We start from the raw sequence: 26,907 nt of genomic DNA on the forward strand, positions 1-26,907 counted from the left end.
AGCTCTGTCATTCCATCATTTGTGAACCTATCACCAAAGGGGCTTCCCCGGGAATAAACTTACCCAACCCTTAGTTTTACATCAGCAAAGGTGATTTCTTCCACCAAGATGGAATTGGACTCATTTTTTGTTCTGCTGGTCTTTCAGAGGACACTCTCCAGGCTGCTACCGTTTGGCAGCTCAACCAGGGCTGGATGATCCAACATGACTCACTCACATGTCGGGTTAATGGTTATGGCTCTTGCTGGGCCTCACTCACCACATTTTTTTCATCTTCTAGCCAGCTAGCTTGAGCTTCTTCATTTAGTGTTCTCAGCGTTTCAAGAGGGTAAAAGCAGAAGCTGCAAGGCCACTTGAGGCCCACACTTAGAACTCTAGCATCATCACTTTTACTTCAGTCTGTGGTTCAAAGCAAGACATAAAGTGCCCAGATTCAAATAGGTAGAGAAAAAGACTCCACATCTTGATGGGGGAGCAAAAGGGCATGCAAACAGAAGTGGGAGAAATCTGTGGCCAGTTTTTACAGTCTCTCCCAGTGAGAAAATAATCCCACCTGGATAAGGGAGATGCTCCACTCCAGTGCTCTTCAAACTTTAGCATGTACGTGAGTCACCTGGGGAGCCTTTTACAATACAAATTCTGACTCACTGGGTCTGGTGTGGGGTCCTGAGTATCTGTATTTCTAAAGATCTCGGGGGATGCTGATGCCCCTGGTCCATAGAATATGCTTGGAGCGGCCAAGTTCTAATCAATGATGCGGGTAGTGTTCACTCCCCTTTTCCTGCAAAGCTGGGCTATCACTGGCCTAGCTGGTAATGTACTGGGTCTTCCAAGGATAGAGAGCCCCTACCCTGTGCCTTTAGTTTGGGATATGCAGTCAGTGAATGTGTCCATGGTCATGTCTGTGTATCCCATGCATGGTTTTATGATCATGTTAGGAAAGATCATCAAGTGATAATATTAAAATATTCACTTTGTGAAAAATGCCATCAATCTCTTTGATAGGATTTAAAAAAGATTTTAAATAGTTTTATATTTCAAGTATTTTTAGAATGTATTGCTTGCCAGTTAGATGGTTTTCTGAGTCCAGAATGGGTAAAGCTTGTCTGATTGTATTCAGTTCCAATTTTCTTGCATAATAACTTCTTTCACGATAGGGGCTGTGCATAACACTGCCCCGGGCAGGGCCCCCAGGCTCAGGGACAGATGCTTGGGTAACAAAAACCTGGGTAAAGCCTGGGACTCTGTTCACTAGAAGTCCACACAGAGTATATGTTCTCTTTCCAACATCAACTAATGATGCAGTTTGTAATACAGTAAAATGAATGTTCTGAGTTTGTGCCAGTTTTCTGGCTGATATGAGAGCAAACAGGCATTGACAAATAAGCATGGCCAATCATTCTGTTTGTTCCTTTGTTTCTTTGTTTTTAATGTCACTAAGCCATTTTATTTTTGTCCTCACAAATGCTGGTTACTTAGGGGAAACTGAGGCAATGCATATAGCTCTTCTTTGGATGGTGTGGTGCTCCAAAATGAAAAAAAAAAAGAAAAGAAACACAGACATAGATGATAGGCCACATATGTGCTTATCTTAAAGTCTTTTCAAAACAGAGAGTAGAAAGCACAATACAGTTAGACAAGGAGGAGAAATGTTCTGGCTGTAAATTAATAGAATGTCAGTGTTCACAGCGACCTCAGAGAGCAATTAGTTCAAGCCTGTCATTTTACAGATGGGAACACTGAGGCCCGCGCCTTTCAAACTTCTACAAAGCTTGCTCCCAGTCACCCTAATTCGCTCTACAGACTCAAACAGAAAGTGGAGACAGTTTGACATTCTGAGGTTGCTGTCATGCTATTTGCCCTGGGTCTAAGATTTCTTGCCCCCTCATTGGAAACTTCTCATCTTGTATTTGAGATTTTCCAAATCATTCGTTCAAAATCATGAATCTGATAACAGCCCTGTTTTTCCCTTATGGCCTGTTCCATTCTATCCTGGAAAATTCTTATTTCACACTATAACATTTTTATTCTTTTTTTTAATTTTTTTTTTTGCGGTATGCGGGCCTCTCACTGCTGTGGCCTCTCCCGTTGCGGAGCACAGGCTCCGGATGCGCAGGCCCAGTGGCCATGGCTCACGGGTCCAGCCGCTCCGCGGGATGTGGGATCCTCCCGGACCGGGGCACGAACCCACGTCCCCTGCATCGGCAGGCGGACCCTCAACCACTGCGCCACCAGGGAAGCCCTAACATTTTTATTAAAGTCACCCTGACCAAATGAGGGAAATAAAACCCTTCTGTGGGTGGTTTTCCATCAACCTCTCTCTGTCTTGTGCTTTATTAAAGATAGAAAGGACAATAAGAATCCAGTATCATAGCCAAACCACCCACAGCCTTTCCAGAATTATACACAGAATCAGCCTCCTCTATAAGGGTCCGTTAGGGACTGCTGAAGGAGGTGGGGGAAGAAGTTCTGTGTATGATGCTGGACACTTTGCATACACCAGCCTATTTAATCGCCATCACAACTTTCCTCTCTTTTCCTGAGGATAAAATGGAAGCTCAGAGAAGTTTAACTTCACTTGCCCAAGATTACACAATTAGTAAGTAGAAGTACCTGGCTTGGAACTGAGATCTCCAAACCCTTTGATCTTTGCTTCATACCAGTGGTTTTCAAATGCTTGTCTAGGTTGTGTTAGAGTCATTGTGGAGATTTTTAAACACAAATTCTCAGGATACACCCTCTAGTATGATCTCATAAATCTAGGTTGGGATCCAGAAATCTAGAAATCTGGGTTGGGATCTAGAAATACATGATTTCTATTTTATTTCTATTTCTATCTTTGTATCTGCATCTATCAGTTAACATTTGACACATGATAACTTGCCCCAAATTTAAAAGTCTAAAACAAACTTTTATTTGTTTGTTTATAAAATATTTATTTATTTATTTGGCTGTGCTGGGTCTTACTGGGGCATGCGGGATCTTCATCGCCATGTGCGGGATCTTTGCTGCGGCATGCAGGATCTTTTTCAGTTGCGGCATGAGGGACATTTAGTTGGGGCATATGGGCTCTTAGTTGCAGCATGTGGGATCTAGTTCCCTGACCAGGGATTGAACCCAGGCCCCCTGCATTGGGAGCATGGAGTCTTAACCACTGGACCACCAGGGAAGTCTCCAAACTTTTATTTAGATCATGGTTCTTTTTTTAAATTTTTATTTATTTATTTTTATTTTATTGGAGTATAATTGATTTACAGTGTTGTGTTAGTTTGAAGTGTACAGCAAAGTGATTCAGTTATGCACATATGTATATTTATTCTTTTTCAGATTCTTTACTCATATAGGTTATTATAGAATATTGAGTAGAGTTCCCTGTGCTATACAGTAGGTACTTGTTCGTTATCTATTTTATATATAGTAGTGTGCGTATGTTAATCCCAATCTCCTAATTTATCTCCCCCCCCACCCCCCGCACATTTCCCCTTTGGTAATCATAAGTTTGTTTTCAAAATCTGTGAGTCTGTTTCTGTTTTGCAGATAAGTTCATTTGTATCATTTTAAAAATTAGATTCCACATGTGATTGATATCATATGATATTTGTCTTTCTCAGTCTGACTTACTTCACTTAGTATGATAATCTCTAGGTCCACCCATGTTGCTGCAAATGGCATTATTTCATTCTTTTTTATGGCTGGGTAATATTCTATTGTATATATGTACCACATTTATTTGTCCATTAATCCATTGATGGACATTTAGGTTGCATCCTTCTCTTGGCTATTGTAAATAGTGCTGCAATGAATATTGGGGTGCACGTATCTTTCTGAATTATGGTTTTCTCCAGGTATATGCCCAGGAGTGGGATTGCTGGGTCGTATGGTAGTTCTATTTTTAGTTTTTTAAGGAACCTCCCTACTGTTCTCCATAGTGGTTGTACCAACTTACATTCCCACCAGCAGTGTAGGAGTGTTCTCTTTTCTGCACACCCTCTCTAGCATTTATTGTTTGTAGATTTTTTGATGACGGCCATTTTGACCAATGTGAGTTGGTACCTCATTGTAGTTTTGATTTGCATTTCTCTAATAATTAATGATGTTGAGCATCTTTTCATGTGTCTACTGGCCATCTGTGTTCTTCTTTGGAGAAATGTCTATTTAGATCTTCCACCCATTTTTTGTTGAGTTGTTTGTTTTTTTGATATTGAGCTTTATGAGCTGTTTGTATATTTTGGAAACTAATCCCTTGTTGGTCACTTCATTTGCAAATATTTTCTCCCATTCTGTGGGTTGTCTTTTCATTTTATTTGTGGTTTCCTTTGCTGTGCAAAATCTTTACGTTTAACTAGGTCCCATTTGTTTATTTTTGGTTTTTGTTTTCATTACTCTAGGAGATGGATCAAAAAAGATATTGCTGTGTTTACATCAAAGAGTGTTCTGCCTATTTTTTCCTTTAAGAGTTTTATAGTGTCTGGCCTTACATTTAGGTCTTTGATCCATTTTGAGTTTAATTTTGTGTATGGTGTTAAAGAATGTTCTAATTTCGTTCTTATACATGTAACTGTTCAGTAGCTTGTGATTCTGTGAGTGGAGAATTTGGACTGGCCTCAGCTAGGTGGTTCTTCTGCTGGTCTTGCTGGGCCTCTGTGGTCAGCTGCCAGGTTGACCAGGGGCTAGCTGCTCTAAGAGAGCCTCAGCTGGAACAGTTGGTACCTGCTCCACATGTTCTCTTATCCTCCAGAAGGCTAGCCTGGGCTTTTTTATATGACTGCACTGTCAAGAGTCTGAAGAGCAGCAAGAGAGGGCAAACCCCAATGCACAAGCACTTTTCAAGCTTCTATCACATTTGTGTCCCATTGTCTACTGTCCTGTTGGCCATTGCAAGTCAAGTGGCCAAACCCGGAGACCAACGCAGAAGGTACTACACAAGGGCATGGATACAAGGAGGACAATTATCTTGACTATTTTTGTAATCAGTCTATTTATAGATAGATAGATGGATAGATAGAAAGAAAGAGAGATATTTACTGAACACACATGGAGATAAAAGCTCAAACGGCATTTAAAGGTATGAAAATATTTCTGTGCTTCATTTAGCCCCCTCCATCATAATCCTGCTCTCCAGAGGTGACCACTTTTAGCTATTTGTTTTCACCTGGTAGTGTATAACTTTTATTGTTATTCAACAATTTAAAAAATTATTATGGTTATATAGGTACACAGATTACAAATTGTCCAACAAAATTTGTTACAAACCACAGAAGCCCCCTTCTCATTTTGCTCTCCTCAGAGTTAACTGCTTTAAATTCTTTTAGCGGATTCTTTTGGTGGTTACCTCCGTATACTAAGTTTTAGATAAATAGATAGATAGACAGATAGATATAGATATAATGTATATACAAACACACACACACACACACATTTCTCAACTTTTTAGTATTTATCATCCTCCCTCTTCAGAAGATGCAGGTCCAGTCCTCTTTTATCTCACCTCTACCTTATCAAACCATACACGCTCTGCACCCCATCTCTTACCAATGGACCTTTCACAACTTTCTCTCCTATAAGCCTGGAATTCAGGTGCCCCAGGTCAGTTAAAAAAGTTAGTCCTCATCCATCCACTCTCCAGTTTCCAAATATTATTCGTATTTGAGACAGAAAAAGTATATCTATCCACATGTTCAGTCTACCATCTTGACCTGGAAGTCCTATAATATTTTCTCGTGATTTCTCAACTTTAAGAAATATCTATTGACTCTCTACCTTGAAAGGCAAGAATTTTAGCTCATCCATAGTATCCCTTTCACCCCCTTCTATTTTCCTTTGTATTGGTTATATTTTTATTTTTCTTTCTTTGTGTCAGATTCTAGGTAGTAGGAACACAGCAAATGGAAAAAACAAAGTCTCTGCCCTCATGGAACTTACATTCTAGTGGGGCAAACTGAATTTAAATAATATGTACATACATATGCATGTAATTTTTACAAATATAAAATCAGTGTGTGTAAAATTATACATTATATGTATAATTTATGAACTCATTCTTTTACTGCTCCTTTTTATAGCTGCATGTTCTTGTTTAATGGATGAGGTAGCCACTTAACTTTCTCTGGAGAGAAATTAGATTTCTTTAAAGTTCTCTTCTCCTTCAGAAATTATTTCTGCTTTTCTGGGGCCACTGTTCTTTCTGTTCATATTGGCCCATCTTATTTGTTCTGTTTGTGTGCTGCAGTAGCTGGTGAATCTTGGTTGTTCCATCTTATACATGAAAGAATAACTATGGCAATTAATATGGATAAGTGGCTGGAGTTTTCCCTACCTTTTTGAAGTTCCATTTCCTTCATAGGCTGCCTGTAAGCTCTGTATAAGTAGACCAGATGGATCAACCAGAAGGCTTCATTTTAGGGGGCCCAGGGAGACCAGGTGATCACTCAGTGACCCTCAATATCAAGACAGAAAGAGTCAAGCCCAAAGGTGCAACCCCTTCATCAGACATCCAATCATGTTGTTCATTTATTTTGAATTCCTCTCGTAGGGGCAAATTCTGATACTACATGTCCTAGGGGTAGGAGTCATTTCAATTTGTGGCCCTTTGCCACTCCCACTCTTTTTACCCACCAACCCAGCAACCAGCACTTTTCTCAAGCTCTTCTCTCTGTATCCTCTGAACTGTGATGCCCCTTTCCAATCTCACTCTGCCCTGAGATTCATCAGCGTCTCTGATTTCCTTCACCATTTTCACTCCTTTATTAATAATAGATCATCTTCTGACCACTTATTTATTGCCGTTTAGTAGTAAATGTGTGAGGTTACTCTTACCTCTTGAACCAGCCCCCCCCCAAAATATATATTTTATTTATTTATTTATTTATTTATATTGATTTATTTATTTGGCTACACTGGGTCTTAGTTACGGCATGCGGGATCTTTAGTTGAGGCATATGAACTCTTATTTGTGGCATGTGGGATCTAGTTCCCTGACCAGGGATCAAACCCGGGCCCCCCGTTTTGGAGCATGGAGTCTTAGCCACTGGACCACCAGGGAAGTCCCTCTGTATTTAAAAAAATTCTCCAGTGAATGAAAAATACATTCAGATTGGAGAATCACAACCTGTGAAACTCGCTGGTTCTCTGGGCATCAGGGAAACTTCTGTTAACCTTTCTTTCAGCCCTTTTAAAAAACTTTATCTTGGTGATAAAGGAAGCCACAGACCCAGTCATGGAGTGAGGCAATCGTAGTGTAGCTTTCAAAAAGTCACTGAACACCAGCTAACAGCTAGGTGTTGTGAGGATGTGAAAGGTCCCAAGCTGTGGTTCCTGACCTACAATTTGTGTACAGTCTAGTAAGGGGCATTCATACAATATGAGAGGGAAGAACAAAAGGCTGTAGAGATGCATTGGAGGGAGGCATCCCTTCTACCTGGCTTAACCGTGGAAGGCACAGAGAAGGTAGTGTCTTGGCTGGGTTTCCCTAGGCCAGGATGTATCAGTTAGGAAACTTATGTTATGTGGAACAAAAAGCATGACCCAAAATAGCTTAAACAACAAGAGTAATTTATTGATTCGAGTAACAGGAGTCCTGAGTTAGGGCAGCCCTCAAGGATGATGGATCTGGTGGCTCAGCATCTCATTAAGGCATTTTCTCCACTCCTCACATTGCCTTCCATGGTGCTGCCTTTGTTCTAAAGCTGATTGGTTGGATGGCTAACAGCAGCAAGTGGTGCCTTTGCTTCCCCTTTTGTGTCCAGTGGGAGAGAGAGTGCTTCTGTCCCAGCTTTTGCCCAAGCAATAGACCTCCATTTCCATCAAGTGTATGGCTTAGATCACATGTCCACTCCTGGACCACTGACTGTGGTCAAAGAATATAGTGTCCTGGCTGGTCTGAGTCAACCAGGATCCACCCCTGGTGCTGGGAGGGGTGGGGTCCATTCCTGGAGTGGAAGGATAACTAAACAAAACTTTGGGTTCTGATAGAAATTTCAGGGTGGAGAATGGATGCTCGGGAGGCAATATCCACTGCAGCAGAAAATGCCATTTTAGACAAGATGTCAGTAGGAACAGAGGCCTGAGACGGAGAAGTATAGTCTTAGTTTGGGGGCTGGCAGGTATTCAGTATGACAGCATAAAGGGAGGAGTAGAACCCTGTGCCTGCCTTTACCTGGAGTATGACTTACCTCTAGGTCTTTGATCTTCTCTTCTACAAGGTAAAGAGTCCTCTTCATTGAGGTCTATGTACCCCAATAAGTCCCTGGACAGACTTCAGGGGATCTGTAAACCTCATGCTATTATGTTCAAAGATGGATATGTGTACACAGTTTGCTGGGGCAAGACACCTTAAATTTACTCAGATTTTTTAAGTGGCACATGATTCTGAACAGGTTAAAACCATAGACTCAACTAAGGTCACTCATGACTGGGAACAGTACATACAGAAGCCTGGTAGCCTGTCCCCTTCTTCCTCTTCTTCCACTCTGATTTACCTGATCCCTGCCCACCTATATCCTAGACCCAGGTATATGTCTTTTCCATCCTACTTCTGTGAAGTTACATGGACTTGACCTTGTATGGACTCAATCATTCCATGTTAGCTCACTTTTTAAACCAATGAAAAAAAGGACAGCTGGTTAATAAATGGAATTGGGATGTCTAGCTAAACATTTTGAAAAGATAAACCTCATAATTTCTATAAAAAATAGATTCTATATGGTGTAAGGGAATAAATATAAAAAATTTCACCAAGAATATACTGGAAGACGTTATACTTGAATAACGACATCATTTTAAAGTATGAAAGGAATTCCTTAACATCAGCTCAAGGGCAGTTATCTTAAAAGAAAATTATGTGAGGACTAAAACCTCTGAACATCAAAAAATAACATAAAAGATTAAAAGGCAAATAAACTAAGAAAAATGTATGAAACATGTGTGACCAAGGATTAATATAATTAATCTATAAAAAAATCCTTGTAAGTCAATAACAAAAGAGGAATTCTCCAAAAGACAAATGGGCTGCAGACATGAAGTTAGTTTACAAAAGTTGAATCACAGTGCTAATAAAAATGGAGAACACTTTCATTTTACTTACAACAGAAGTTGTAAAATGAAGACAGTGAGATTTTTCTTTAAACCATAACAATCAGTAAAGGAAAGCTATAAGGAAATGAACCCAAGTATACCTGCTGATGAGTTTAAATTAGCACCACATTTTTAGAGAGTGACTTGATAGTTTTTAGTTAGTAACAGAAGTCCTAAAAATGTGTGTTTTTTGATTTAGCAATTTTACTTTTGGAAAATTAGTCGAATAAAATAGTCACTCACATAAGCAAAGATGTGGGCCCAAGGATATTTATTACAATGCTCTTTTAATAGTGGAAATGGAAACATTTCACTGTTTAATAGTAGGATATTGGTTCAAGAAATTATGGTCTGATTTTACAATGGAACGTTGTGGCTATTACAAATAATCTTGAAGAACTATATTTATAGACATGGAAATATGCCAACAATATAATAATAAGTGAAGAATGTGGGTTATGAAATAGAAAGTACCATGATCTTGCTCTTAAAGTACGTATATAGGTACAGAGACACACAGAAAATGATTATCCAAGCAGCACTGTCCATTAGAAATATAATGCAAGCTCTGTAATTCTATATTTTCTAGAAGCCACATTAAAGAAGGTAAAAAGAAATGAATATAACTGATAATATATTTTATTTAACCAACATATCCACAACACTATAATTTCAACATGTAATCAATATAAAAATTATTGAGAGATTTTCCATCCTTGTGTGTGTGTGTGCGTGTGTGTGTGTGTGTGTATATGTGTGTTTGTGTGTGAAATCTTTAAAATCTGATGTGTGTTTTCATCTTAAACACATCTCAATTCGGTCTAGCCACATTTCAAGTGCTCAGTCGCCACATGGGCCTAGTGGCTGCCAGTTTGGACAGCACAGATCTGAATCATATTCATCAGGTTTTAATAGCAGTTGGAGCAGTTGTGTCCTGTGTGTTCTTTCTGTGATTGTGCTTTCTGGAATAATCATATATTACTTTTTTTCATAGAAAAAAATAACCAAAGAAACTTTTCTATTTACTGAGAGGATGGAATAAAAAGAATAGTTTTAATATGAGATCAGGCAGAAGCAGGAGAGAGAATCAAGCACACTGACTACGTATGCCCAGAGAACAGAACAGAATTTCTGAGCTCTTCATAGATAAACTCCTAGGACACCAACCTAGGAGGGTGCTTAGTTATTTTAAGGAACATTGGAATTTTGTTCAAGTAAAAATACAGAGTGAAAAAAATAGCTATCACCTGGGTTTTGGAAATCAGATAATATCTTTGTAGAGATATTCCAAGTAATTCTATGAAGATATGATGAGAAAAACATTTAAAGCTTTTCTTCATGTGGATATTAATCTTAAATGAAGAATGTTTAGGAGAATCCTGCAATATACTCTTCAGTTAAGCCAGATCGGTGGGTGGAAATATTCCATAAAAATAGAATCGCTATTCAATCACAATTTAAATTATTCAAATGTCTTCACATCAAGTAGAATTTAAATGAATAGATAGAAATAACTTATTCTAGTCATTAGGACACATAAGTAACAGAAGTAGTGATATCCAAGCAAGAGGGGCCACATGAAGGAAAAGGTCAGCTGCAGAACTAACAACATTCTTGTAAGTAAGCTTGTTTTACCAAATTTGAACCCACCAATTAATTTTACTTAACTCTCCTACTAAGTGTAAATTCCATGTCTTATTTGCTGGTGCTTCCTCCAGCCCAGCACAGGGCCTGGTACTTGGTCGGTGTTTGATACTAATTTTATTAATAACACTATTTAATGAATCTCTATTATATGCCAGACCCTGTTCTACTTGGGATACATCAGGGAAGAAACAAGAAAAAAAATCCCTACCCTAATGGAACTTCCATGCTAGTGAGGGGAAACAGACAGTAAACAATAAACATATTAAATAAGTCAATTGTATAATATGGTATAATGGGGAATACAACGGAAACAGTAGAGGAGGGTACACACTCATGCTCATATCAGCACTAATCACAGTAATCAAGAGGTAGAAACAACCTAAGTGTCCACTATGGATGACTGGATAAACAAAATATGTTATATACATACAATTGAATATTATTCAGCCTCAAAAGGGAAGGACATTCTGACACATGCTACAACATGGATAAACCCTGAGGACGTTATGTTAAGTGAAATAAGGCAATCACAAAAAGACAAATACTGTATGATTCCACTCACATGAGGTATCTAAAGTAGCCGAATTTGTAGAAACAGAAACAGAATTGTGGTTACCAGGGACTGGGGGGCAGGAGGGAATGAGGAGTTGTTTAATGGGTAAAGAGGTTCAGTTTTGCAATGAAAAAGTTCTAGAGGTTGGATGCACAACGCATTGGATATACTTAACACTACTGAATTGTATGCTTAGAAATTGTTATAGTGGTAAATTTTATGTTCTGCATTTCAATAAAATAAAAGGGCAAATTACCAGTTAGTCATGGCACTATTGTGCGATTGATGTAAAATGACAATCTTCAAGGCTGGCCTCCACTTTGTCAAAATATATTCCATAAAAGGATTTTTTTTGGTCCCCATAACACACTTTTCCAATTTTAGGCTAAGCAATGATGGTAATTTATATTAAATACTCTACAAACCTTGCCAATAGATAATAGATATTCAACTCTTAACAAATGCCAACTGGAGTCATTCTGTCCAAAGATTGGCTCAAATTCCATTCCAAATCTTACAGAAAGTGAAATGCCACCCTGCGCTTTCTAAAAGGCCCAGAGGTCATGTCCGAGGGTACACCTCTCACATTGAGCTCCTGCCTCTGCTGAACTAGTTCCGCTTTCTGCTCTACTTCTGACCTGTGCCTCCTGTCCCCAGCCTGACTCGATGAACCATCTTCAACACTCATCCACTTTAGACACTCACACAAGGCCTTTTCAGGTGTATTAGGACTTGCTGAAAGTTGGGAGAGACAGCAGGACAGCATGGTAGTCAACACCGGCGACTGAGAAGTGAACACTGTAGGACCATGCTTCCCAATACTGTATTACCAGGCACCCCGGGGGGCTGCAGCAAACTCACAGTGGTGCTGTAGGATATTTTAAACTTTCAGAAGAAACAAAGTGGTATTCAAAATCTGTTGGGCACCACACAAGTTACTAGCTCAAAGTAGTTCCCTGTTTCAACAGTAGATTGTGCTACATTCCTTTCAATGATATCTTATCTTTGTGAATCTTGGATGTTCAGGGTTGCTGAGATAAAAAGCAAGTACCTTGTGAAAAATAACATGGAAGAGGAAACGCTGCTAAGTGCTTTGGATATATTAAACTGTTTAGGCTTACTACTTAATTAGTAAAACAATGGTTACATATTTCTTTTGGCCCTTGGTGGAGGTGGGGAGCGGCACCATGAAAAAAATTAGAGAGAGACTAAGGCCGCTGTGAACGAAGAACGTCTGGGAACTGCTGTTGTAGTAGAACACTGTCAAGAAATGTTGCTGGGCCATTTCTGCCACCGTAAGTGGTAGCTCCTGGCTATGCTCTCTTCTGTGCTATGTCCCTATTTCTAGCTCCTGTGTGTTTCCAGCATGGATCACTTCAGCCTTCTCTTTTGTTTCCTTGCCTCCTCCCAGACCATGTCCTCAGGGTATTCCCTTCCATCCTTCAGCAACCTGTCAAGGTACTGTATTACCTACACAAAGACAATCTCCTTCCTAAAAGAAATTCTTCTCCCAGCAGATTAAAAAACATTTTTCCTCTTCTAATATAAATTGTTGTGACATGGGAGAAGAGATCTTGCACCGTGAGAGCACCAGGCACTCGGGAATAGGGAGATAGAAAGGGCAACTCAGAAGCAAGATTGGTGAGTAAAAAGAGAAAAAAGAATCTAAGAAGAGTTTGCCTACTTCAGTTTCAACCTGACCACAGGCCATGTCACCAAACACATTTAAATCTGCCTAGGATCCAAACACAGAACATGCAACACAGATATAATCTCTTCCCTGTCTCTACAAACTTTAAATTTTGCCTAACCTCAAAAGGCAGGATATTATATTGTCTTGCTGCTTTATTTCCTCCTGCAGTTAAATATACTGGTATAAGCTGTGGGAGCAAAACCTGGTAATTTCATCTAGTGGTTATATCTGTTTTCTCAGTTTCTCCAAAATTAGAAATTTTTCTTCACATCGTCTTGGGCTTGAACATATACACCAGCCATTTCTTTCCCTGCTTTATCGTCTATTCCATTCTTTTTTTTTTTTTTTTTTGCGGTATGCGGGCCTCTCACTGTTGTGGCTTCTCCTGTTGCGGAGCACAGGCTCCAGACGCGCAGGCTCAGCGGCCATGGCTTACGGGTCCAGCTGCTCCGTGGTATGTGGGATCTTCCCGGACCGGGGCACGAACCCGCGTCCCCTTCATCGGCAGGCAGACTCTCAACCACTGCGCTACCAGGGAAGCCCTCCATTCTTATTAAGAAGAATATTATACAACTTTACCAACTTGTGGTGGTGGGGGGAGGTGGGGGGTAAAGAAAACCTAATCTTTTAGGAGAGCAGACCTGACCCGGCATTATGAAGGCTCTGCCTGTCTCATTTGCTCTGAAGTCTGATTAATGAAAATATCCGTGTTCTTTCCACCTCCGACTTGCTGCAGCAGTATCCTCTTCCATATCCATCACTGTCTAATGGCTTACAGGATCACAGACACACAAAACCATTCCTTATTGTAGTAGAAATCTCTCCACCAAATGGTTTTTTTGTAGTAACTATGAAACATCACAAGTCTTTAAAATGGCTTTCACATTCTGCTCTGCACTGTAAGAACCACCTTTTCCCAGGATTCTTTGCTTGAATTTGCATTAATCCCCATGGCAAATAGGACCTCTGCACTGCTTACAACACTCTGAGAAGGCTGTTTACGTAGGCACAAGACATGGATATAATGAGTGAGGAGGAACCTGGCATTCTTGGGGCTTCGGTTGGGAATGCCTGCTTGGAATTATTTCTTGTTCATCCATCTAAAGGACCCAAGATCTCCTAAACTTTTAGGTGCGGAGTCTGTGTTTCATTTTCTGATATGTGCAGAGTTCTTGATCTGATCTCAAGCAAGCATTTTAAAAAATGAATTTTGTTCCAGGCACTGGACTGCAGGCTTATTGTAGCTGGTCTCCAAATATGGTGGCCATCAATCCTTCCCATCCTGCAGGTGCATGTTGCTCCTCACTGGATGAGATGGGGCTTATCTCCCCTCCATTGAATCTGGCTGGCCCTTTGAGTTGCTTTGACCAACGCAATGTAGTAGAAATGACACTGTGCCAGTCCTAGACCAACTTTTAGTAGGTCTGGCAGTTTTTGCTTCTTTCTCTTGGGAGCCAGCTGCCAAATAGGAAGTCCAGCAGCTCTGAGACTGCCATGTGGAAAGAGCCCAAGTTCTGAAATGGTGAAGTGAAAGAGAGAGAGTGCTAGCTAGCTAGCTGCTGTATCATCCTCACCTGTTCCAGCCACCATGGGGTGTGAGATATGGGCTTGAAGAAGCCATCTTGGATGTTTCAGCCCCATGGACAGCACATGGAACAGAAGAGCCACCCAACTGAGCCCGGCTTAGATTGCAGAATCGTGAGAAATCATAAACCCTTCTTTTAAGTCACTAAGTTTTGGGAAGGTGTGTTGTGTAGTAGCAGATAATGGAAACAGTGCCCAATAAGTATTATTTCATTTAATCAATATAACAACCAACCCTGTGAGGTACGATCTGCTTCCTCCATTTCACAAATGAGGAGACTGAGGTTTTGAGAATTACATAACCTGCCCCATGTCACACAGCTAGTAAATGGCTGAGCTGGCACAAGATCTCCGGCTTGCTTGATTCCAGAGTCTCATGCTCAACCAAAATGCCTCTCCATGGAGGATGAAAACTCCCATGTACACGGTATATGATAGGGGTGTTCTCTGTTCAAAGGAAATCTATTAAAATGCTTGGATTAACAGATGCTCATAGCTCCTGACTACCCCTTCCCTTCATGCTTCCCTAAAAGAACCCCCCATGTCAGGCTTTTTATGAAGATGGATAGCAGCCATGTGAACCATGTCTGGGGGTGACAGCTGCTGACAGGGACACAGAGGACAAGAGGACAACTGGGGAAGGAGGTAGCATTTGTTGAATAGCTACCATGTGCTGCTTGCTGTACGTGACTGACTGATGAAATCCTCAGGCAATCTAATAAGGATGGCATAATGATCTCTGCTCTACAGATGAGAAAACTGAGATGCAGAGAGGTTAAGGGACTTGCCCGAAGGGACCTGGAAGTAAATATCAAACATAGGATTTGACTGCAAGTCTGTCCAGCTCCAAAGTCTGCAGTCTTTCTGATCCAATCAAAACTAAAGACCTGGACTTACACCATATGTACAACTTCAAGATTTTTCATGTTGGAGGTGAGGGAATTTCCGGGTTTTATGATTTATGTTTCAATGTCCTACTTTTGTCAAAGCCAAAAGCCAACCCTGGGGGTGGGGGGTAAAAACAGAGGAAAAGCAGCGGCACATTTCAAAGAAAGACAAGTGAGAACTAACTGAAATACAAACCTATTCAGGAAAGCCAAAAAAAAAAACCCAACCAAACAAACAAAATAAATAAAATAAAATAAATTGCCACAAAAACAAAACAAAACAAAACAGAAAAACCTCTTGGTTCTGCCTCCCGCGATAACCAGGTGTAGCAGGAGTGCTGAGCAGGGGCTGACACTGGACAGCAGACAGATCCAGCAGCAAGCTCCGAGGCCTCGGCCTCACACATTTCTCTCTACAAAACATCTTTAGCAGAGACTGCTCATTGCTGTAGTGGGTTTCTAAGGAACTTTAAATGCTTTGAGAAGTCAAAACCACCTCTAAAATTTGCCCCGTACACATTATGGCCCCTCCAAGGTGCAGCTGCAAAAATTCCGGGGTCCCCCAGAGCATCCATGGCCCTGTGGAGTCACCTAGAGTTTCTGTCTACTTAAAGGAAGGTTGTCACTGCATCCTGGGACTTAGTCTGTCTGCCTTTGTGAAGGTGTACACACACACACACACACACACACACACACACACACACACACACTCATACCTGACAGGGCTCACAGCATGCTGCCCCTATCAGCAAGCCAAGCACTGTCCTAGTTTCCTTTGGGTTTCCTGGTTACTTAGGAGTCAGCCTGGATAGCGTTTCTCTCTCTCTCTCTCTCTCTCTCAGAATACAGGCTGTGGTGACCACCTGAGTATTGTTTGTGTTCTGTGCAGTCTACCCTGTGTGTTCTTGCATTCCATTTCCTCCTGCATGCGATCCCAACACACAAGGGACTCAGGCATCTTTGGAATGCTACCCCTTACTCAGATACACAGCAGGTGTGGAGGCTCTGGAGATCTGCGCTGCCTCGGTGGGCTTGCCTTGGGAGGAAAAGCAAGAACAGCCACCCGAGGGCTGTGTCTGGCCCTGGTCCTCAGCGTGCCCCTCTCTGGTCTCTGGTTTCCTCTCATTACGACCAGGAGGCTGCAGCAGGGCTCCTAAGGAGCCCTCCGTCTTCTGACATGCTAAGACCAGATAGTCTTTTTCCCATTAGCAGATTGCCACATTGGGGAGGACCTCTTCCCCTTCAGCTCCTAAAGGCTCAGCCCTGCCATGTTCATTTGGAGAGCTGTCCTCAGGGTCCTCCCGGGAGGAGCAATGCATGGGTGTGTCTGAGCTTATGTGGACTTTGTTCCCCATACACAGGACTCTCTGGCTATTTACACATCAGTAGGTAAGCAGGCACACATGTGAGGCTGGCTTAGTAATTAGATACATGGCTGGTCCTCTCTTTTTTTTCCAAGTAATTGCAGCATCTGGTTTTCCCCAAGAATAATTCTCCTGCTAAAAAGTAGAGGAGAGGAAAAGACCTTATCAACCCACCCACATGTGCTGGTCAAGATGCTAGAGAAGAGGCAAATTAAAGGTCTCACTTTGTAATTTTGTTTAAAGCAAAGCAACAATAAGCACCCTGTTGCCACCCCTCTCCCCACCTCATAAATGCTTCTGGAAGCTTTGGACAACTGGAGCTTATGAGAAACTGACTGAAAATATTTTTGGAGCTATGAAGTCATCTGTCATACCACCAGGAGGATTGGATCTAGGGCTTTTGGCTCCATGACCATGTATAATACCAAATCTTGCTTGCTTCTCTGCACACTGAGCTATAAGATCGTGTTTATTGTCCTCTCCACAGCTGCCTGAAAATGATCTATGAAACTGTCTGAAGAGGTTCTTTGGTCGTCACTGCAAAGCAAGGCTCAGGTTACGGCTGAGCAGGCAGACACACATTCTCAGGTTAAAAAAGATAATGAAGGGAAGAGAGAGGACATGGGATCAGTCATCAGGAGAGTGACTTGAACAAGTCATACAATCTTTCTGAGCCTCAGTTTTCATGTATGGAAAATGGGAACAGGATTTTATATATATATATATATATATATATATATACACATACACACACACATATATATATATACACATGCACACACATATATACATACATATATATACACACACACGCACACACACATACACACACACACACACACACATATATATATATATTTGCCTTGCCTGTCTCACAAAGTTATTTTTAGGCTCAAATAAGGTAGAGAAAAACAACATGTGAGGTTTGAATTACTATAGAAATATGAGATGCTGTTATTTGGCCCAGTCATATTACAAGGAGAATTCTCAGGATAAACATGGAGAAGAGCCTGTCTTGACTGGGTCGGCTCAGAGTTCCTCTTTTAAAGACCCTGGTCTTAATGATCTTTCCCAAGGTATAGGTTGATTTAATTTCTTCCTCTGTAAGGAGAGAAAATGCATACCTTGGAAGGTTCATAAAATTCCTAGCCCTAGGTCTGTGAGAGGCAGAGCGGGGGCAGGAACATCTGGAAGCTCTGGCTGATTTGGGATGGTCCCCAGATGGCAGTTTTGGTGGTTTATCTCCACTAAGGAGGAAGACACTCATGTGCAAGTGTCTTGTCTCCTTCTCCAAGTCATTCTTCCTTTATGCCAGTATACAATAGGTATTTGTTGAATTGTTTGATGAAACTCTAAACAGAGCAACACAAAATAAAATGCTATTGGGAAAAGAAGATAGTGACCAAGTTTTAGATAAAGACCAAGTGTAGGATGTTAGCTTTCTCCACCCAAACTGATGAATCTCATAAGGAGCTCATGCATCTTTGAAAGCAGAACTGCCTCAGATGAGAATATACATGAATCAAGGCACTTCAGAGTCGGAAGAGTCTTCAGGGTCCCATTTCATAGATAAGGAAAATAAGAGGAAGAAGTTTGGCCAGAATGACCCAGAAGATGAAAGGTGGAGCTAAGACAAAAACCCAGGTTCTCTATAACCATTATATTGTCAGTAAACCCAGGACTGTAACTTTTTCAAAAAGTGGCAAAAGTTCCAGGCCCATATTTACAGTTCTTGATCCAGAACACCAAGCTATAGCTGATTTGCTGAGGCTCAGTCATACCCTTTTATCCAACCAGATCCCAGGGTCTGGCAGGGCAGACTACTGAGGCATCATAGGCAATGGAAATATATCACAAGGCTGGCAGGGACCTAGAAGGGCCCTGAAGAATGCAACATAGAGCCTGGACAGGAGGTAAAAGGACAGAATATCCAGGAAGAGGATGAATGAGTAGCAAGCTGTCTTGGCAGGAGGCTGAATGGGAGAAATATGGGAAGACAGAAGAGTGTCACAAAGGTGGCACAGGATGGGTAAAAATAAGAAAATTCCTGAGAGACTAAGGCAAGGTGGGGGGAGAAAGAAAGCCAAAGCCAAACTAGAAGTGGAGTGTAAAATATCAGATTGGTTAAAAACAAAACAAAACAAAACAAACACACAAAAAAACCCAAACCCAAAGGGGTGCCCCTGGGACAAGGAATGGAGTACAAGGCCAGCACAAGTCTCATGTGGGTAGAAGAGAACACCTGGCCTAGAACCCCATTAAATATCTTAGGATTCGGAAAGGACTGGTCTCAGAGTCTGGAGGTGGTAGTAAGTAGCTCCAATCATGGAGTCTAGAAGACTGCAGGAGGTGAGAAGACAAATGGGTCCTGTTCTCCTGTGTGTTGTACCCCAAACCTATTTCATCCAGAGAGTAAGGAAATGGGACTAAAGGCAGATGAGTTCATGCATAAAAGTTTCTAAGACATTTGTGTCCAGAATACATTCTTTTTTAAAACTGAGAAATAGTGGCAAAAGATCTAAGGGCTGGGGCCCTTTTTTAATTGACATTGCGCAGATAGTCCTACAGTGGACAACAAGGAAGGGAAGGCAGAGCTCTAGACACAGCCCTGGATGGCACTGGAGGAAAACCAAGCCACTAGGTCTCCTCCTACTTCTAGTCCTCAGCATATTTTTGGAAATACATGGTGTAGTCAAATGACCCATTCTCACAAAGATTTGAGCCTTGAAATCTTTGACTTTATTCACAGCTGGACTTGGGCCTAGGGTGACCATCGCTTAAGTGATTCCATGCCTCAGGGAGCCTAAGTTGGGGCTTTCATGTTCAAAGGAAAGGAAAGTCCATTGAAGACTTGGAATATGGACTTGCTCTGATCTTCATAGTCTTCAGTTCTCACAGCTGAAGCAAGGCTGACTTTAAAAAGGTGACTGTGTTATCTTCCTCTCTTCCCCCACCACCCATATTATCAACTGTTCAAGGACAGAGGAAGATGCGACATAGGATGGAGGAGCTGTGGCCGCACTGGCAGAGTTTAACTCTTGGGCTTTCATAGCTTTTCTTCTTGACAGGCAAACATCTCCTAAGACGTACTTTCGTCATGAAAAGCAAACCATGTCAGCTGAAGCTTTCAACTGGAGTCTGACGGTTAGACTTGAGATAAAAGAAAAAAGCTTTTGAAATTTGTATTCAGCCAGCATAGTCTGAAATTCACAATGTGCACAAATTCAGAGGAGGGTGCAAATTCTTTCCTTTTATTGAGAGAATAATGGTGTTATTAACCATTGTTCCAGCTCAAGACATCAAGATGGGCTGGTTTAGTTCAGCCCAAGAATAAGTTCTAACATTTGGAGGAGTCACATTGGGCAAGAAGTATGTCTGCACCACTGATGAACGGCATAACACTGCAGGGTAGGGAGATGGTGCAGACACAAACACAGTTAAGAAATTAATTAACAGTGCTCCTTGTTATTTTGTGATAAGACTAGGCATGTCGGGTGGGTGCTAAGAAAACATAGTTGGTAAGGGGGCAGCCCAGGAGGTCCTGGGGAGGTGTAACTAGTACAGACTCTTGAAGTTCACTCCCAGGGGAAGGGGAGCAGTGCTTCCTGTGGCAGAAGATGTGACAGAAATGAGAAGATTAAAGTCTAATCGAGCACTCACTGTGTGCTAAATATTGCTAGGCACTTAGACATTCCATCTATGAACTAAGCAATGTTATTCCCTAGTTTACAGAAATGGAAACTAGTAGCTTAGAGAGATAAAGGACTGTTAGAGCTTGTATCCCCCAGCCCCGAAGGCCTGGAGCTCTGGGCTAGAGTTCCCAACCAGAAGTGTTTACAGGACCTTGCCTTGCTCTGGGAAACAGCATTCATCTGGCAGCCTCTACCTGCCCGGATCAAGAATGCTGCTTTAACTTGGACAGAGAGTGAGAAGCTTCCTGTCAGCACCAAGCACCATGCCCTGTGGGAACAGCTGGCATAACTGACCCAACTGGATTGGACTGGCAGATGCCTGCTTCCAGGCCCTTGAGGTGAACTCAGCGTGCTGCTTCTCTCCATGCCTGGCTTGGCTCTGCAATGTTGAAACGCTTGGGATTCATCTCCTTTGCTTCCAGCGTAGCAGGCTTCTGTGCTCAGCTCCTAAAGACCACACCTTTCCATAACCTCAAGAGTAACCTAGGGTATTTGCCTTAAGGGCTGCTCCTTCCCTCTTCCTGTATTGTCTTACAATTAAATGCAACACCTCTGTCCCCTCCCAACAAATGGGACCTCTCACCTGTGGGCAGCAGTATATCCTGGGCCTTATTGACCTGCTTATGGGACACTCTGGCTTGCTGCTGGGCACAAGTTGGGCTGATGGTAAAAGACACCAGTGAGTGTGATCAGGAGCCACTGAAGCAGAGGAGGAAGGGATGGGGTTCAAAGTGGTGGGAAACAGAGTGGTGAGGGCAGGTTGGGTCAAACCACAGACAGTGTGAAAGGCCAGATAGGGGATTTTGATATTCAGCAGGAGGACTTTATCAAAGGTGTGATGGTATTAGTATTACATGATCAGGCTGGAAGGGGGAGAGATTGGAGGTACGAGAATGATGAAGCAACTGACATAGCAACCCAAGATTGAGACCATGTGGGTCAGAACTAAGGTTTTTTTGTTTTGTTTTGTTTTAAATTAATCCAGTTACCCTCTACTCCACCCAGCTCACACCAGTTTGTGTATTCCAACTAATTTTATTTAGACAGTGTGTCACCAAATCTCTTGGATTCACAGCCAACAACTCCCAAATGGGGAGTAGCCTACTTCCTTTGTCTCTGGAGGTAATTTAGTGTGATAGAAAGAATATATCAAGTGTAATTCTTTGCACTGCTGGAATCTGACTGCTGTTTTTATTTTTATTTTTTAATTTTTTAATTGAAGTATAGTTGATTAACAATATCATGTTAGTTTCAGGTGTACAGCACAGTGATTCATATATATATATTATATATATATATATATTCTTCATATATATATATATATTCTTCAGATTCTCTTCACTTAAACGTTATTACAAAATACTGAGCTGTGCTATACAGTAGGTCCTTGTTGGTTATCTATTTTATATATAGTAGTGTGTGTATGTTAATCCCAAGCTTCTAATTTGTCCCTCCCCCGACCTTTCCCCTTTGGTAACCATAAGTTTGTTTTCTAAGTCTGTGAGTCTGTTTCTCTTTTGGAAATAATTTCACTTGTATCTTTTTTTTTCTTTAGATTCCACATATAAGCAATATCATACATTTGTCTTTCTCTGTCTGACTTATTTCACTTAGTATGATAATCTCTAGGTCCATCCATGTTGCTGCAAATGGCATTATTTCATTCTTTTTTTATGGCTGAGCAGTATTCCACTGTGTATATATACACCATATCTTCTTTATCCATTCATCTGTTGATGGACATTTAGGCTGCTTCGATGCCTTGTCTACTGTAAATAGTGCTGCAGTGAACATTGGGGTGCATGTATCTCTTCAAATTATAGTTTTCTCCAGATATATGCCCAGGAGTGGGATTGTAGGATCACATGGTAGTTCTATTTTTAGTTTTTAAAGGAACCTCCATACTGTTCTCCAAAGTGGCTATACCAATTTACATTCCCACCAGTAGTGTAGGAGGGTTCCCTATTCTCCATGTCCTCTCTAGCATTTATTATTTGTAGACATTTTGATGATGGCCATTCTGACTGGTGTGAGGTGATACCTTATTGTAGTTTTGACTTGTATTTCTCTAATAATTTTTTTAACATCTTTATTGGAGTATAATTGCTTTACAATGGTGTGTTAGTTTCTGCTTTATAACAAAGTGAATCAGTTATACATATACATATGTCCCCATATTTCTTCCCTCTTGCATCTCCCACCCTCCCTATCCCACCCCTCTAGGTGGTCACAAAACACTGAGCTGATCTCCCTGTGCTATGCGGCTGCTTCCCACTAGCTATCTATTTTACGTTCGGTAGTGTATATATGTCCATGCCACTCTTTCACTTTGTCCCAGCTTACCCTTCCCCCTCCCCGTATCGTCAAGTCCATTCTCTAGTAGGTCTGCATCTTTATTCCCACCTTGCCCCTAGGTTCTTCTGACCATCTTTTTCTTCTTTTTTTTTTTTTAGATTCCATATATATGTGTTAGCATACGGTATTTGTTTTTCTCTTTCTGACTTACTTCACTCTGTATGACACTCTCTAGGTCCATCCACCTCACTACAAATAACTCAGTTTCGTTCCTTTTGGTGGCTGAGTAATATTCCATTATATATATGTGCCACATCTTCTTTATCCATTCATCTGTTGATGGACACTTAGGTTGCTTCTGTGTCCTGGCTATTGTAAACAGAGCTGCAATGAACACTGTGGTACATGACTCTTTTTGAATTATGGTTTTCTCAGGGTATATGCCCAGTAGTGGGATTGCTGGGTCGTATGGTAGTTCTATTTTTATTTTTTTAAGGAACCTCCATACTGTTCTCCATAGTGGCTGTATCCATTTACATTCCCACCAACAGTGCAAGAGGGTTCCCTTTTCTCCACACCCTCTCCAGCATTTATTGTTTGTAGGTTTTTTGATGATGGCCATTGTGACCGGTGTGAGGTGATATCTCATTGTAGTTTTGATTTGCATTTCTCTAATGATTAATGATGTTGAGCATTCTTTCATGTGTCTGTTGGCAATCTGTATATCTTCTTTGGAGAAATGTCTGTTTAGGTCTTGTGCCCATTTTTGGATTGGGTTGTTTGTTTTTTTTTGATATTGAGCTGCATGAGTTGCTTGTATGTTTTGGAGATTAATCCTTTGCCAGTTGTTTCATTTGCAAATATTTTATCCCATTCTGAGGGTTGTCTTTTTGTCTTGTTTATGGTTTCCTTTGCTGTGCAAAAGCTTTTAAGTTTGATTAGGTCCCATTTGTTTATATTTGTTTTTATTTCCATTTCTCTAGCAGGTGGGTCAAAAAGGATCTTGCTGTGATTTATGTCATAGAGTGTTCTGCCTGTGTTTTCCTCTGAGTTTGATGGTGTCTGGCCTTACATTTAGGTCTTTAATCCATTTTGAGTTTATTTTTGTGTATGCTGTTAGGGAGTGTTCTAATTTCATTCTTTTATATGTAGCTGCCCAGTTTTCCCAGCACCACTTATCGAAGAGGCTGTCTTTTCTCCATTGTATATTCTTGCCTCCTTTATCAAAGGTAAGGTGACCATATGTGCTTGGGTTTATCTCTGGGCTTTCTATCCTGTTCCATTGATCTATATTTCTGTTTTTGTGCCAGTACCACACTGTCTTGATTACTGTAGCTTTGTAGTGTAGTCTGAAGTCAGGGAGCCTGATTCCTCCAGCTCCGTTTTTCTTTCTCAAGATTGCTCTGGCTATTCGGGGTCTTTTGTGTTTCCATACAAATTTTGAAATTTTTTGTTCTAGTTCTGTGAAAAATGCCAGTGGTAGTTTGATAGGGATTGCATTGAATCTGTAGATTGCTTTGGGTAGTAGAGTCATTTTCACAATGTTGATTCTTCCAGTCCAAGAACATGGTATATCTCTCCATCTATTTCTATCATCTTTAATTTCTTTCATTAGTGTCAAAATTTTCTGCATACAGGTCTTTTGTCTCCTTAGGTAGGTTTATTCCTAGATATTTTATTCTTTTTGTTGCAATGGTAAATGGGAGTGTTTTCTTAATTTCTCTTTCAGATTTTTCATCATTAGTGTATAGGAATGTGAGGGATTTCTGTGCATTAATTTTACCAAATTCATTGATTAGCTCTAGTAGTTTTCTGGTAGCATCTTTAGGATTCTCTATGTATAGTATCATGTCATCTGCAAACAGTGACAGCTTTACTTCTTCTTTTCCAATTTGTATTCCTTTTATTTCTTTTTCTTCTCTCATTGCTGGGGCTAAAACTTCCAAAACTATGTTGAATAATAGTGGTGAGAGTGGGCAACCTTGTCTTGTTCCTGATCTTCGTGGAAATGTTTTCAGTTTTTCAGCACTGAGTATGATGTTGGCTGTGGGTTTGTCATATATAGCCTTCATTACGTTGAGGAAATTTCCCTCTATGCCTACTTGCTGGAGAGTTTTTATCATAAATGGGTGTTGAATTTTGTCGAAAGCTTTCTTTGCATCTATAGAGATGATCATATGGTTTTTCTCCTCCAATTTGTTAATATGGTGTATGATGTTGATTGATTTGCGTATATTGAAGAATCCTTTCATTCCTGGAATAAACCCCACTTGATCATGGTGTATGATCCTTTTAATGTGCTGTTGGATTCTGTTTGCTATTGTTTTGTTGAGGATTTTTGCATCTATGTTCATCAGTGATATTAGCTTGTAGTTTTCTTTCTTTGTGACATCTTTGTCTGGTTTTGGTATCAGAGTGATGGGGGCCTCATAGAATGAGTTTGGGAGTGTTCCTGCCTGTGCTATATTTTGGAAGAGTTTGAGAAGGATAGGTGTTAGCTCTTCTCTAAGTGTTTGATAGAATTCGCCTGTGAAGCCATCTGGTCCTGGACTTTTGTTTGTTGGAGGATTTTTAATCACAGTTTCAATTTCAGTGCTTGTGATTGGTCTGTTCTTATTTTCTATTTCTTCGTGGTTCAGTCTCCGATGGTTGTGCATTTCTAAGAATTTGTCCATTTCTTCCAGGTTGTCCATTTTATTGGCATATAGTTGCTTGTAGTAATCTCTCATGACCCTCTGTATTTCTGCAGTGTCAGTTGTTACTTCTTTTTCATTTCTAATTCTATTGATTTGAGTCTTCTTCCCATTTTTTCTTGATAAGTCTGGCTGATTGTTTATCAATTTTGTTTAACTTCTCAAAGAACCAGCTTTTAGTTTTATTGATCTTTGCTATCGTTTCCTTCATTTCTTTTTCATTTATTTCTGATCTGATCTTTATGATTTCTTTCCTTCTACTAACTTTGGGGATTTTTGGTCTTCTTTCTCTAATTGCTTTAGGTGTAAGGTTAGATTGTTTATTTGAGATGTTTCTTGTTTCTTAAGGTAGGATTGTATTGCTATAAACTTCCCTCTTAGAACTGCTTTTGCTGCATCCCATAGGTTTTGGGTCATTGTGTTTTCATTGTCATTTGTTTCTAGGTATTTTTTTGATTTCCTCTTTGATCTCTTGGTTATTAAGTAGTGTGTGGTTTAGCCTCCATGTGTTTGTATTTCTTACAGATTTTTTCCTGTAATTGATATCTAGTCTCATAGCATTGTAGTCGGAATAGATACTTGATACGATTTCAATTTTCTTAAATTTACCAAGGCTTGATTTGTGATCCAAGATATGATCTCTCCTGGAGAACATTCCATGAGCACTTGAGAAAAATGTGTATTCTATTTTTCTTGGATTGAATGTCCTATAAATGTCAATTAAGTCCATCTTGTTTAATGTATCATTTAAAGCTTGTGTTTCCTTATTTATTTTCATTTTGGATGATCTGTCCATTGGTGAATGTGGGGTGTTAAAGTCCCCTACTATGACTGTGTTACTGTCGATTTCCCCTTTTATGGCTGTTAGTATTTGCCTTATGTATTGAGGTGCTCCTATGTTGGATGCATAAATATTTACAATTGTTGTATCTTCATCTTGGATCGATCCCTTGATCATTATGTAGTGTCCTTCTTTGTCTCTTGTAATAGTCTTTATTTTAAAGTCTATTTTGTCTGATATGAGAATTGCTACTCCAGCTTTCTTTTGATTTCCATTTGCATGGAATATCTTTTTTCATCCCCTCACTTTCAGTCTGTATGTGTCCCTAGGTCTGAAGTAGGTCTCTTGTAGACAGCATATATATGGGTCTTGTTTTTGTATCCATTCAGCCAGTCTGTATATTTTGGTGGGAGCATTTAATCCATTTACATTTAAGGTAATTATTGATATGTATGTTCCTATTTCCATTTTCTTAATTAATTTGGGTTTATTATTGTAGGTCTTTTCCTTCTCTTGTGTTTCCTGCCTAGAGAAGTTCCTTTAGTATTTGTTGTATAGCTGGTTTCGTGGTGCTGAATTCTCTTAGCTTTTGCTTGTCTGTAAAGCCTTTAATTTCTCTGTCCAATCTGAATGAGATCCTTGCTGG

The sequence above is a fragment of the Mesoplodon mirus genome (assembly GCF_964341445.2).
Source record: "Mesoplodon mirus genome assembly, chromosome: 12".
NCBI lineage: Eukaryota > Metazoa > Chordata > Mammalia > Artiodactyla > Ziphiidae > Mesoplodon > Mesoplodon mirus.